Here is a 15,603-nt window from a genome sequence, read left to right as displayed (position 1 = left end):
CATGGGGTGTGTGGAACAGCAGTTCTCTAGAGAGGGCTGTATGGGAGCAACCAGCTCAGGTCCAAAGAGCCCCACTGAAAACAGCTGATGGAGGTAACCCCAGATTGGCCCCCAGGAAACTGGAAATGAGGGCGTAAGCTACCTTCTGAGAATCAAACTGAATGATCAGCTCCAGCTTCAGGGCTGGAGAGCAGAGCTATATGGCTTTGCCAAATGAGGTGGGAAGATGGGAGTTGGGCGGTCACTGGGTGGGGAGGGGAGGGAGGGAGGCAAGAGAAAAGATGCATGTGTCTCGAGTTTGATCTTCTTACCTCCTGAGGACCAGTACATTTCCCGAAGGTGGGGCGGCCAAAAGAACTATAAGGATCAGTTCTTTGATTTGAAGTTATTTGCATTTCAGAGAGGCAAAAGCCTCTGCCAGTTATCTGTCTTTCAAAAGAGACTTATCTTGTTATTGCTTGTATTTTTGCTTTTTGAAATAAAAAAAGGAGCCAGATAAATGCACCGTGAAACAGATTAAATAAGGAAGCAGAAGTTCTGAGCCAGGCACGGCCATAGGAATGAAAACACAAGTGCCCAGCTGCTGGGAACTTGCAGAAAACTTAGGGTTTAGGCAATAAATACACCGCTTTCTCTGCATTTACAGGTTGTTTTGGATTCTCCATGATGTGAATGTCACTTTGGTCTTTTCATATTAACACGGACCTATTTAAATTTAGAGAAACTTTACTAATTAGTGTTTGCTTAAATTACCAGGTACTCTAGCCCAGCCAAGTTGAAGCAGGAGGCTACCCGCAAGCAACCCCATTTACTTCTACCTTAGTTCTCCCCTTACAGAGTGGGCTCACCTCAGCCAAACTCCTGGTAGCTCCCTCGGAGTGCTCCCCTTCTTCAGTATCAGCCCATGCTTCCCAATGACCAGTCCCTGCCCTTTTTGTTATGAAGATAACATAGCAAAGAGCGTTTGAACGCAGAGGGGGAAATTACTCACAGTATTTTACAAGAACTTTATTCATGAATACACTACATACAATTGCACTTTTACAGTCATGGTACCCTTGCTGTGTTGTATTTGTCTTTCAAGTTAACAATTACTGGGACACCTGGCTGGCTCAGACCGTGAAGCATCTGCCTTCGGCCAGGTCATGATCCCGGGGTCCTGAGAAGGAGTCCCGAAGTGGGCTTCCCATTCAGCAGGGCATCTGCTTCTCCCTCTCCCTTTCCCGTTGCCCCTCCCTGCCCCCATCGTGCTTTCTCTCTCTCTCTAATAAAATCTTTAAAAAAATAAAGTTAACATTATTTTTATATCAGAAACATTTTTCCTTTTTTGTACTTGCTATTAGTTTTCATAATTAAAAACTTCCATGGCTACAAAACAGTCTACTGAGCAAATGTATTGTAGCTTATTTAAACTTTTCTTTGCTGTTGGACATTTGAGTTGCTTCTAAATTTTCACTGTTATGGATAAGTGCTACAATAAACATCTGTGTGCACACGATCTGATTTTTTATTTTTATTTTTTTAGGTTTGTTTATAATCTCGATGTTGCATGTTTATAATCATGCAACTGGGGGCTGGAACTCATGACCCCAAAATCAAAAGTCACATGCTCTAACGACTCAGCCAGCCAGCGCCGCCCCCCCCCCCGCCCCGCTCTGAGTTTTTAATTGGCAAATTGGGAATTAAAATATTTCCACCAAAGAGCTATAATTATTAAATGAGAAATGTGGGGGCATCTGGATGGCTCAGTTGGTTAAGGGTCTTACTCTCGGTTTCAGCTCAGGTCATGATCTCAGGGTTGTGAGATTGAGCCCTCATGGCGGTGGTGCGGGGAGCTCCTCGTGCAGTGGGCAGTCTGCTTGAGATTCTCTGTCTCTGCCCCTCCCCCAGTTCTCACTGTCTCTCAAAATAAAAAATCTTTTAAATCTTTTAATAAAAATAAGTGAGATAATATGTATAAAGCACTTGATAAAGAGCTTTATATACAATAGGTACAAAATAAATAGTGATCACTATTATTAGAACTTAATTCATACCAGTTTGGACCCGACTTTCTTTTGTGTACGTGCTGACGACTTTCAAGAGAGGAAGCAGAAGCAAGGAAATTTTACAGAATCTGAAGGGATGTATCAAGGATGCAGTCATGCGTTAAAGAACCTCTGTTACAGGATTTTTTTCCTTCATCTGTGCCCGCAGTTCTTGGTCATGTGGCTTCAAAGAATGAAGAGCAGACCGAGTGGTGGGCAGCAAAAGCAAGGTTTACTGAGCGATAGCAAAGCGATAGTACAAAGCTCCCATGGAAGAAGGAGGGCAGGGGACCTGAGAGAGTTCCCAGGGGAGTTTCTAGGTCTAGGGGTTTTCTTGCACTTGTTGGCGGGCTGTTTCAATCTCATTAACCTTCCCTATGCCAGTCATCCCATCAGGTTTTTGCCACCTGTGGGAAAGGGCGGAGTGCTCCTTCAGGGTGGTGTCAAATCCTTGTAAGGGTGTTTCCTTCTTCAGGCAGGGCCCCTTGTCCCTGCCTGCCTGTCTTCCCATCTTTCATCACCTCCACAACTTTCTGCCCTCAATATCTCACTCACACTTAGTCTTAATATTCCGGAATCTTTTTTTCTTATTATACACAGTATATATTTATTTATTATATACAGTATTATTTATTTTTCTATAGTACCTTAGAAATTATTATGGTAGGAATTTCAACATCAGCTCTCTATCTCTGTGTATTTCTGTCTTGGCATTGTATTCCCTCAAGCCCACTGAGCACGTGCGATTGTAAACTTCTGAGACAGTGGAAATATAGACAAATTCTGTGCCGCAAAATGCATTCAGCTGCATAGAAAAGGTAAAATTACCCACACTCAGAGAACAGTTGAGCTTGCAGAACATGCTACAAGGTAGACAGTGTCAGAAAAATAAACAAGAGATCAGGGCAAGTCCTGATAAGGAAAGTAGAGAAGCAGCGCTGTCTGTCTCAAGATAACTTTATCTCTTTGTCTATCTATCTATTGACTTACAAAAACACCTTCCTCCTGAAATAATCTTCCCTTTCTCCTGGATTCCAAGGATACCTGGCATCCAACCCATTAGAGGGCAGAATGTGTTCTCTGCCTTGAAGGGAGCATCTTAGGACGCCGGGGTGGCTCAGTTGGTTAAGCATCTGCTTACCACTCAGATCATGATCCCAGCCAGGGTCCTGGGATTGAGCTCCATGTCGGGCTCCCTGCCAGCATTGGGCCAGGTGCACAATACCACAATCTCAGAGGAATTTTGTGGAAAGAAATATTCATGTCTCCATAGCTACATGTCACTGGCATTACTGGCCTGCATCCAGCAAGTCCATAGGAGTATTTGCACGATTTGGTGATACATTTGGTTCTTTTGGTTGGAACAGCTGGTGTGGCAACTTTGGGAGAAAGGATATGGCCAAGCACTTATTTGAACATCCCTATCACCCAGGTTGCTAGTGATGAGATTAGCTGTGCATTTCAAGTCTTGATCTTGAACTTTGAAAAAAAAATGATGCCATATGTTCTTGTATTTTGCAGTAGATATTTTAAATGATTTATCATGGCAAATTGCAAATATATGCAAGAGTAGAGACATAGAATAATGAGCCCCACGTACACGATACCAGCCTCAGCAGTTATCTTTCATGGTTCGGCTTGGTTAATTTTTCTTCTGTACTCCCGTGTTCTGCCTGCCCCATGAATACCACCCCCCTCAATTTGCCATGCTTCATCCCCAGCATGATCCTTACAGAGTTACTTATTCCCAGCAGGATGAATGAAATGTTTAATCGCTATTTTGTGATAGTTTGAATATTTACAACAAGATAATGCTCAGTTTTCTATTTCTCTTCATTTCCTTTGCAGTTTATAAAAGTTTTCTAGTAGAATTAATAGTGTAAATTGTTTTACTCATACAGCCATTTTTCAGTAATCACGATTATAATACATAAGTCAAAATCATAGAGATGCAATTTTCTTTTAAGAAGTAGAATCCTTTTTTATTAAGTTTATTTTAATTTCTGTGTAGTTAACATGTAGTGTTATATTAGTTATAGGTGTACAATATAGTGATTCAACAGTTCTATACATTACCCCGTATTCATCATGATAAGCGTATTCTTGGGGCACCTGGATAGCTCAGTTAGTTAAGTATCCCACTCCTGGTTTCAGCTCAGGTCACAGTGTGAGGGTCATCAGATTGAGCCCCATGACAGGCTCTGCGCTCAGCACAGAGTCTACTTGGCCCTCTCCCTTCCCCAACCCCCTTCCATGCTCTCTTAAATAAATAAATAAAACCTTTTAAAAAAGTGTGCTCTTAATTCCCTTCACCTGTTTCACCCATTGTCCCACTCCTGTCCCCTCTGATAGTCATTAGTTTGTTCTCCATAGTTAAGAGTTTGTGTAAAAAAAAAAAAAAAGTTTGTCTCTTTGTTTCTCTCTCCCTCTTTTTCTCTCTTTTCTTTGCTTGATTGTTTTGTTTCTTAAATTCTACATATGAATGGAATCATATGGTATTTGTCGTTCTCTGACTGATTTCACTTAGCATAATACTTCTAGCTCTATCCATGTTGTTGCAAATGATAAGGTTTTATTCAATTTTATGGCTGAATAATTTTCTAGTGTGTGTGTGTGTGTGCACATACGTGTGTGGGCATGTGTATCTAACTCACATTTTATCCATTCATCTATCAATATAGATGGGAAACATGGGCTGCTTCCATAATTTGGTTATTATAGCTAATGCTGCATAAATGCATTTACATACAATTTTCTTGCCGGTAGTAAAATTCTAACCTTTTAAAAATAGATTTATTGTTTAGAGGGGTTTTAGGTTCACAACAGAATTGAGGGGAAGGTACACAGATTTACCATATACCATGTGCTGCTGCACATGCATAGCTTCCCTTGTTTTTAATCCCCCCTCATGGGAGTGGTACACTTGCCACGATTAATGAACCTACACTGACACATCACTGTCACCCAAAGCCATCCATTTTCATTAAAAATGAAAAATGGGGGCACATGGGTGGCTCAGTGGGTTAAATCCTCTGCCTTTGGCTCAGGTCATGATCCCAGAGTCTTGGGATCAAGCCCCACTTCCAGCCCTCTGCTCAGCGGGGAGCCTGCTTCCCTTCCTCTCTCTCTGTCTGCCTCTCTGCCTCCTTGTGATCTCTGTCTGTCAAATAAATAAATAAAATCTTTTTTAAAAAATAAATAAAATAAAAACAAAAAATGTCCTCTTCCTCCCTTCCCTTCCCTTCTTGAGCACTTCAATCCCAAAGCCATTAAGTGAGGTAGAGCAAGGTCGGTGTTCACAGTAGGGTGGGGTCGACTTTGGGGCCCCTGAGCAGGATGTCAGAACCTGAACAGGGTGAAAAGGGCATCTGTGTAAGAAGGTTGCGCACTGGGAAGTGTGAGCGTCCGAGTGGAGTGAGGACATGCTTGTGTGGGAATGGCCTAAGGCAGGTATCAGAGACCCAACAGGGTAAGACGGTGTACCCACGAGTACAGCCTGGTATGGAGAGTCAGAGCCCAAGCAGGGCAAGGAGGGTGCTCTTGAGGAGGGGAAGACCAGGACAGGGTGTTGGACAAGGTTGGAGTGGGGAGGGCCTTTGCCGAGGGGGCAGCAGGACAATAGCACAATGCAGAGTGTTGGAGACCAAGCAGAGTGCGAAGGGCATTGGGGTGTGGAAGAGGGAGGAGGCAACAGAGGGGTTGAAAATACAAATAAATATATTAGGGGAAATGGGAGCCAGGTTTCTCACTGTTGGAGAAGGAAATGACAATATGGGAGGAGAGAAAACAAGAGTAAACATTGTGATGCGGGATGAAAGTTGGAGATACTGGTGTGAACTTGTGGTTTTCAATACAAAGAGATTCCGAAAGAAATACAGACTTAGGGGCGCCTGGGTGGCTCAGTGGGTTAAGCCTCTGCCTTTGGCTTGGGTCATGATCTCAGGGTCCTGGGATCGAGCCCCACATCTGGCTCTCTGCTCAGCATGGAGCCTGCTTCCCCCTCTCTCTCTGCCTGCCTCTCTACTTGTAATCTCCCTCTCTGTCAAATAAACAAATAAAATCTTAAAAAGAAAGAAAGAAATACAGACTTAGGTGTGCAGGTAGCTCTGTCCCAGCTCTGGCTATTGAGAGGGCCTTGAAGAAATGATAGCCCCACCCCAATTGCAGTGAGCACACACAGTGCCCAAATCCTGGCTTCTATATACCATTCTCCACTGTAAAGTCCCAGAGCTCCTTAGTGAAAAAGATGTTTCTTGGGCTGACGGAGGAAAGATACGAGATAAGTCTAGAAATCTTTTACTAGAAGGCAAAGACACGAGGAAGGGATGATTGGGACATGGAAAAAAGACACAAAAGTCAGGTTAAACTACTCCCACTGGACAGATTAAGGATGATTTCAGTATCAGTATAGTGATAGTAAGAGATTATAACCCCTGTATAAAAAAGAAAACCATGAATCCATACTGGTATGTTACAAATACATGAATAAATTAAGTTTGGTGAGGAGGGGCATCTGGGTGGCTCAGTTGGTTTAATCAGGTCATGATCCGGGGTCTTGGGATGGAGTCCCACATAGAGCTCCCTATTCAGCAGGGAGTCTGCTTCTTCCTCCCATCTGCTGCTGCCCCTGCTTGTTCTCGCTCTCTCTCTCTCAAATAAATAAAATATATATATTTTAAAACTTGGTGAGATGGGCACCTGGGTGGCTCAGTGGGTTAAAACCTCTGCCTTCGGCTCAGGTCATGATCTCAGGGTCCTAGGATCAAGACCCACATTGGTCTCTCTGCTCAGCTGGGAGGCTGCTTCTCTCTCTCTCTCTCTCTCTCTGCCTACTTGTGATCTCTGTCTCTCAAATAAACAAAATCTTAAAAAAAAAAAAAGTTTGGTGAGAAATGAAATACATATTTCCAAAATACTTCCACCCAAAACATTTATTTAGTATAAAAGGAAAATATAGTAGAGAAGCGTAGCAGACACTTTCTTGAGCTCGTAATCAAAGTCAACAACATCAGTAACGTAAAATCAAAATCTTGTGCCACCTAATAGGATGCAATCAGAAGAACACAGCATCCCTTCTGCAAGATTCCTGCCAAAGATGCAGAACCTGATCTAATCATGAGGAAGCATCAGACAAACCCAAACTGAGGGACCTTGTACAGAATAAATATCCTATACCTTTTTTTAAGGGTTTATTTATTTATTTTGGAGAGAGAGTGCAAGGTGGAGGGACAGAGAGAGAGAATCGCAAGCAGACTTCCCACTGAATATGGAGCCCCACGTGGGGTTGGACCTCATGAGATTGTGACCTGGGCCAAAACCAAGAGTTGGGTGCTTAACCGACTGACTCACCCAACTGACACTATCCTGTACTCTTTCAAAATGTCAAGGTCATAATAGTCAAGGAAAAACTGAGGAAGTGTTCCAGAGAGAATAGACTACAGAGAATGACAAAATGCAGCACAATATCTGAAATAGATACTACTACTACTACTACTACTACAGAGGATATTATTGGGACACTAGACAACTGGATTGGGGTTTGAGGATCAGGTGGTAGAAAGGTGTCAAGTTAATTTCCTGATTTTGATGGTTGTACTACAGTTATGTAGAAGAATATCTTTGTAGAAAATACACATTAAATCAAGGGATGAGGGTCTTTGTACTGTAAATTTTCTATATACTTGAAATTATTTCAAATTTTAAAAACATTTTTAAAATATAAAATTAATACTTGAGTGTTGGAACAAGTTGAGGAATGCAATCGTATACTCAAATAAAGTTAGTACCCCCTCCCCAGTTCTAGTCCCCTCTTCCATAAAGAAACCATTGTTACCAGTTTCTTAGACATCTTTCCAGACTTCATCTATAATCGTATGAACATGTAAACTGTAAATTTCCATGTATGGAAACACTCTGTCTTTGTGCCAGCTATTAACTTTCTCCTTCACTAAACAGAAATCTTAATTTTTGTAACATTTTATTTTGAAATAATTTCAGACTTGGAGAAACGTTGCAAAATGTTACAAAGCATTCTGCTCTTCCCCTCAGCCAGATTCCCCAAATGTTACCATGTTGCCACATTTGCTTTATCATTCTGTGTCTCATTGTGTGTATGTGTGTGTATAAGTTTTTCCTAAACTGTATGAAAGTAAGTTGTGAACATGATGTTCATTTATTTCTAAATATGCCGATATGTTGTTTTCTAAAAGCAAGGACTCTCCTTACATAACCACAGTATGATTATCAAAATCAGGAAATAAACATTGATATAGTATCATTATCTATAAAATTTATCCAAAATTTACCAGTTGTACCATTAATTTCCTTTATAGAAAAAGAAAACAAGACTTTAATTGTCCTATCTCTTTAGCCTTCTTAATCTGGAACAACTCTTCAATATTTCTTCATCTTTCATGACCTTAACATTTTGGAAAAGTACAGGACAATTATTGTAGAAAGTCCCTCAATTTGGGTTAGTCTGGTGTTTCCTTATGATTAAATTCAGGCTATTATTTTTGGCAGGAATATCACAGGAGTGAGGCTGTCCCTTCTCAGTACATCTTATCAGGAGACATGTGATGTCAATTTGTCCCATTACTGGTGATGTTGATTTTGATTACTTGGTTAAGGTGGTATCTGGAGGTTGCTATGTTGTAAATTGCATTTTTTCCTTTTGTAATTAATTAGTATTTTGTAGAGAAGAAATACTTAATTTTTATGTAACCAAAATCATCAATGATATGGTTCTGCGTGTTAACGTAATAAACAAAAAATAACATAAATAAATACAGCAAAGTTTTCAATGTCTTGCAAAAATTATTTGTTCTTTTAAAGGGTTTGGATTCTTGGGACACCTGGGTGGCTCAGTTAGTTAAGGGACAGACTCTTGATTTCAGCTTAGGTCATGATCTCAGGGTCATGAGATCCAACCCACATCCAGCAGGGAGCTCAGTAGGAAATCTGCTTGAGATTCTCTCTTTTCCACTCTTTCTCTCTAAAATAAATAAGTAAATCTTTTAATCAATCAATCAATCAATCAATCAATAAGGGGTCTGAGTTCTTGCCCACTACCCTTGCTTAACAGATTTTCTGCTACATTATTTTTCTTTTTAAAAATTAATTAATTAATTAATTAATTTTATTTTTTATAAAATCTTTAAAAATATGTTTTTAAAGATTTTATTTATTTATCAGAGAGAGAGAGCGCACAAGCGGGGGGGGGGGGGGGAGGAGAAGGCAGAGGGAGAAACAGACTCTGTGGACTAGGGAGCCTGACATGGGACTTGATCCCAGGACCCCAGGATCATGACCTGGGCTGAAGGCAAACGCCCAATTGACTAAGCCACCCAGGCACCCAATAAATAAATAAATTTCTTAAAAGATTTAATTTATTCATTTGAGAGAGAGAGAAAGACAGAGAGAACACGAGCAGGAGGAGAGGCAGAGGGAGAGAGAGAAGTAGACTCCCCACTGAGCTGGCAGCCTGACGTGGGGCTGGATCTCAGGATCTAGAGATCATGACCTGAGCTGATGGTAGCCACTTAGCCATCTAAGCCATCCAGGTGCCCCATTAGCTTTTTTTAGAGAGAGAGAAAGTGGGGGAGGGGCAGGGGATGGGAGAGAGAGTGGAGGGAGGGAGTGAATCTTAAGCAGACTCCATACTCAGCACAGAGCCCAACACGAGGCTCAATCTCAGGACCCTAAGATCATGACCTGAGCCAAAATCAAGAGTCGGGGGCGTAACTGACCAAGCCCACCCAGGTGCCACAACATTATTTTTCTAATAATTGTATCAGGGTTTGTTGTTTTTTTTTTTTTTTTTTTTTTTTAGTTAGGTTTAATCCATCCAGTTAGGTTTAATCCTTGTATGTGTTGCTCTATAGAAATATGGTTTTCACCTTTTTTTCCATACAGTGAACCAGTTTTTCTAACATTACCTGTTAAATGATCTATCCTTTCTTCAGTAATGTTGGTGCCATGTTTGTTGCATATTGTGTTCTCATTTCTGTTATACACCCAGGCTAGGTTCTTTATTGGCCTATTTATTTTTGAAACAGTACCACATTGTTTTGATTGCTGTGGTCTTGTAATATGGTAGAGTAAACCCTACTCTTTAATCATCTACTTTTTTTTTTTTTTTAAGATTTTACTTATTTATTTGACAGAGATAGATCACAAGTAGGCAGCGAGGCAGGCAGAGAGAGAGAGAGGAGGAAGCAGGCTCCCTGCTGAGCAGAGAGCCCGATGTGGGACTCCATCCCAGGACCCTGAGATCATGACCTGAGCCGAAGGCAGCGGCTTAACCCACTGAGCCACCCAGGCGCCCCTAATCATCTACTTTTTAAATGATTTTATTTATTTATTTGGTGGAGAAGGCACAAGCAGGGGGGGAGAAGCAGAGGGAGAGGAAGAAGCAGACTCAATGCTGAGCAGGGAGCCCAACGTGGAGCTCGATCCCAGGACCCCAGGATCATCACCTGAGCCGAAGGCAGTTGCTTAACTGATTGAGCCACCCAGGTGCCCCTAATCTACTTTCTATACACTGACTTTACTAATTTGGAAACTTCATTTCTCTGTATAAATAGTGGAGTAATGGGGCACCTGGCGGGTTCAATCAGTGGAGCACACAACTCTTAAATTTCAAGGTTGTTATTTCAAGCCCCATGTTGGGTGTAGCACCTACTTAAAAAAATAATAATAAAATATAATTAATTAATAAATAGTGGAGTAAGTTTATTATGGTTCAGAAAATCTTCATGTATTTCAAATGGGATTGCATCAAATGTTGAGATTAACTGGGGGGAAATTAACATTGTTAGTTATTAAGCCATTCCATCCAAGACAGTGGAATATCTTTCCAGTTATTTTCACAGACATTCTGTGTCCTTTGAATTTTAAAGTTTTCTTCATTGAGGTCTCATATAGTCTTGGTTGAGTAAATTCCTAGATACTTTAGAGTTTTTGTCATTATTGTGAAAGACATCTTTTTGTTGCATTTTTAAAGTTGGTTATATCTGATGTAGAGGTATTCTACTAATTTTTGTAGATTGATCTTGTATCTGACCACCTTACTGAATTCTCTCACTAGTTGCAATGGCAACAAATCAGTTTTCAGATCAGCTGAGTAAATAGGAGTCTGATTTGTGAATTGTGGGGTAAAACTGTTTAGATTTATAAGAAAACTACAACTTGCCTTCCAAAATGGCTGTACCATTTTACATTCCTACCAACAGTGAGAGGTCGTACTGCTTCACATTCTTGTTGGCAACTGGAGTTCAGGGGTTTTTTGTTTTGTTTTGTTAGTGTAGTTGACACATAATGTTACATTAGTTTCGGGTATACAACTTAGCGATTGACAAGTTTATACATTGTGCCATGTTCATGGAAAGTGTAGCTACTATCTGTCCATTATACTATTACAATATCATCCACTGTATTCCTTATGCTGCGACTTTTACTCCTGTGACTTACTCATTCCATAACTGGAAGCCTGTATCTCCCTCTCCTCTTCACCTATTTTGCCTAGCCCCTCACCCCACTTGCCTCTGACAATCATCAGTTAGTTCTCTGCATTTATATGTCTGATTCTGCCTTTTGTTTATCATGTGTGTTTTTTTTTTAAAGATTCCTTTCATGAATGGAATCATATGGTATTTTTCTTTCTCAGTCTCACTTAATTCACTTAGCATGATACCCTCTAGGTCCATCCATGTTGTCACAAATGGCAAGACCTCATCCTTTTTTTTTTTTTTTTTTTTTTTTAAGATTTTGTTTATTTATTTTTGAGAAAGAGAGAGAGAGAGAGCATGAAAAGGGGGACAGGTGCAGAGGGAGAAGCAGACTCCCTGATAAGCAGGGAACCCAATGCGGGACTCAATCCCCAGGACCCTGAGATCATGACCTGAGCCGAAATAAAAAGTCAGCTGCTTAACAGACTGAGCCATCCAGGTGCCCAAGACCTCATTCTTTCTTATGGCTATATAACATTAAATTGAGGGATTTATCCATTCTAAAAGGTGTGTACTGGTTATTTATAGTATTTTTAAAGCTTAACAAGGTTCTGAAGTCCCAAATAACCAACCCTGTAACTACTGACCTCTCTAGACTTTCTTTTCTAAAAATTTATTTATTGGGGTGCCTGGGTGGCTCACTGGGTTAAAGCCTCTGCCTTCGGCTCAGATCATGATCTCAGGGTCCTGGGATTGAGCACCGCATCAGGGCTCTCTGCTCAGCAGGGAGCCTGCTTCCTCCCTCTCTCTGCCTGCCTCTTTGCCTACTTGTGATCTCTGTCAAGTGAATAAATAAAATCTTTAAAAAAAATTTTTTTATTTACTTTAGCAAGAGAGAGAGAGCGTGCATGCTCTCTCTCTCTTGCTAAAGGAGGGAGGGAGGGAGGGGGAGGTGCAGAGGGAGAGAGAAAATCTCAAGCAGACTCCCCATTGACCACGATGCCCAACACTGGCTTGATCTGAAGATCTCTGAGATCACAACCTGAGCCAAAATCACCAGTAATGCTCAATCTCAACCGACAGCGCCACCTAGGTGCCCCTCCAGACTCTCTTGGTTCACCCACTGCTTGCTTTCAGGTCACCAACTACGCAAATTTTACCTTTATTCCCTGTAAGGCTCCAAGCTTTCTCCCTACTCATGGCCTCTGCACACACTGTTCCTTCTGCCAGGAACCTTCTCCCCATCCTCTTTACCTAGCGAATTCTCACTCCTTCAAATCTCAATGTTCAGAGTAGCTATCTTTGACTCTTCCCCCAAGACAAGGACGAGTTCCCTTATGATTAATTGCATAGAAACGTGTACTTTTTTGTAGCTATTATCATAATTACGGTTGAAAAATCTATAAACAAATAAGATCTAAACAAAGAGAGAAACATACTGTGTTTGGGATTGGAAGATTCGATAAAGATGCTCATTCTCCCCCACATAGATATACAGGCTTAATGCAATTCCTCTCAATGTCCTAGCAAGATTTTTTTATAGATATAGACAAGATTAATCTTAAACTTAGGTGGAAAAGCAAAGGAACTGGGATAACTAAAATAACTTTGAAAATAAGAATAAAGTGAAAGGAATCAGTCTACATAATTTCATTATTTATTATATATCTAGAGGGATCAAGACTGTTTGGTATCAGCAGAGGGACGGACATACTAGCTAATGAAGTAGAATAGAGAACCCAGAAAGAGCTCCACACAAGTACAGCTGTTGATTTTTGACAAAGGTTGCAAAAGTAATTCAATGGAGGAAAGATGGTCTTTACAGAAAGCAGGAGCAACTGGATATCCATGGACCAGAAATAAAAAATTAAAATATTGACCTAAACCTCACAGCTTACAAAAATTATTTTCAAATGGATCAAAGATTAAAATGCAAGACTGTAAAACTGTAAAATGTTTGCAAACTAACATAGGAGAAACTCTGGGATCAAGGGTTTGGTGAAGAGTTCTTTTTTTTTTTTATTTTTTTTATTTTTTTAAATATTTTATTTATTTATTTGACAGAGAGAAATCACAAGTAGATGGAGAGGCAGGCAGAGAGAGAGAGAGAGAGGGAAGCGGGCTCTCTGCTCAGCAGGGAGCCCGATGCGGGACTCGATCCCAGGACCCTGAGATCATGACCTGAGCCGAAGGCAGCGGCCCAACCCACTGAGCCACCCAGGCGCCCTGGTGAAGAGTTCTTAACATAATACCAAAGCCATGATCCATAAAAAGAAAAAAAAAACAATAAATTGAAATTTTGATTTGTTTGATATGATTTGTGGAGAAACTGGAAACTTTGTCCACTGCTGGTAGGAGTGTACGATTATTCAGCTGGTTTGAGTAACCTCAATAAATTAAACATAGAATTACCATATGACTTAGCGAATCCACTTGTGGGTATGTACCCAAAAGAACTGAAAATAGAAGACAGGTGTTCAAACAAAAACTTGTACACAAAGACTCATAGCAGCTCTGCGTACAATAGCCAAAAGGTGGAAAAACCCCAAGAGTACATCAACTGATGAATGGATAAACAAAATTGAATATCATTGTAGTGGAATATCATTTAGTCACAAAAAGGAACGAAGGACTCATACACCCTACAGCATAGATGAGCCATTGAAAATACTGTGTTAAGTGAAAGAAGCCAGACACAAAAGGTAAAGTAATATATGATTCTATTCATATGGATTATCCAGAATAGGGAAGTCTAGAAAGAGAGAAAGCACATTAGTAATTTCCAAGGACTGAGAGGAGACAAAATGGAGAGTGACTAACGGCTTTAGGGTTTCCTTTTGGGGTGGTAAAAACATTCTGGAACTGGGGTGCCTGGGTAGCTCAGTGGATTAAGCCTCTGCCTTCAGTTCGGGTCATGATCCCAGGGTCCTGGATCGAGCCCCACATCAGGCTTTCTGCTCAGCAGGGAGCCTGCTTCCTCCTCTCTCTGCCTGCCTCTCTGCCTACTTGTGATCTCTCTCGCTCTGTCAAATAAATAAATAAATAAAATCTTTAAAAAGAAACATTCTGGAACCAAAGAGTCATGATGGTTGCACAACATTGTGATTGTACTAAATTGTACTGTGTACACAGTACACAGTAATCACAACTGTATTGTGCTTGTACTAAATACCACTAATGGTAAATTTTATTTAGGCGTACTTGACCACAATAAAAATGGTGAATTTTATTGCATGTAAACTATACTTCAATAAAACTGACATAAAATATTAATTGGAAGGGGCGCCTGGGTGGCTCAGTGGGTTAAGCCGCTGCCTTTGGCTCAGGTCATGATCTCAGGGTCCTGGGATGGAGTCCCACATCAGGCTCTCTGCTCAGCAGGGAGTCTGCTTCCTCCTCTTCCTCTCTCTGCCTGCCTGTCTGCCTGCTTGTGATCTCTGTCTGTCAAATAAATAAATAAAATCTTTAAAAATATATTAATTGGAATACTAATAAATGCAAGGACTTGGAATTGAACTTTTAATGAAGATTTCAAACTATCTCCCTTCAAAAATACTTACTAATTACACAAAGAAAAATAGCAACACTAGAGTGGAAAAACCTGGCAAACACAGATTACCTCACAGGTAATCTGTGACCACCTTCTGTGTCAATTTGGAGGGTGATTTGGATATGATTAACATTTAAATTGGTGAACTGTAAGTAAGTAGACTACTTTCCATAACGTGGGTGAGCCTCACCCTAAAACTTGAATTTAACAAAAAGATCAGCCTCTCCAACAATAGGGGATTCTCCAGCAGACTGCCTTCAGATGACATCTGCACCGTTGGCTCTTCCGGTTCTCCAGGCTGCCAGCCCACAGGGCAAATTTGAACTTTCCAGCCTCCACAATCAGGTAAGCTAATTCCTTACAATAAATAAGTAATAGAAATATAAACATAGGGAGCCTGGGTGGCTCAGTTGGTTAAGCATCTGCCTTCAGCTCAGGTCATGATCCCAGGATCCTGGATCAAGTCCCCCATCGAGCTCCCTGCTCCAAAGAGAGCCTGCTTCTCCCTCTGCCTCTACCTCTCTCTCTCTCTGTCTCTCATGAATAAATAAAAAATCTTTATAAATAAGTAAATAAA

The sequence above is a fragment of the Mustela nigripes genome, chromosome 2 (assembly GCF_022355385.1).
Source record: "Mustela nigripes isolate SB6536 chromosome 2, MUSNIG.SB6536, whole genome shotgun sequence".
In the NCBI taxonomy this organism is placed as follows: Eukaryota; Metazoa; Chordata; class Mammalia; order Carnivora; family Mustelidae; genus Mustela; species Mustela nigripes.
Note: the sequence above shows the minus strand (reverse complement) of the source record.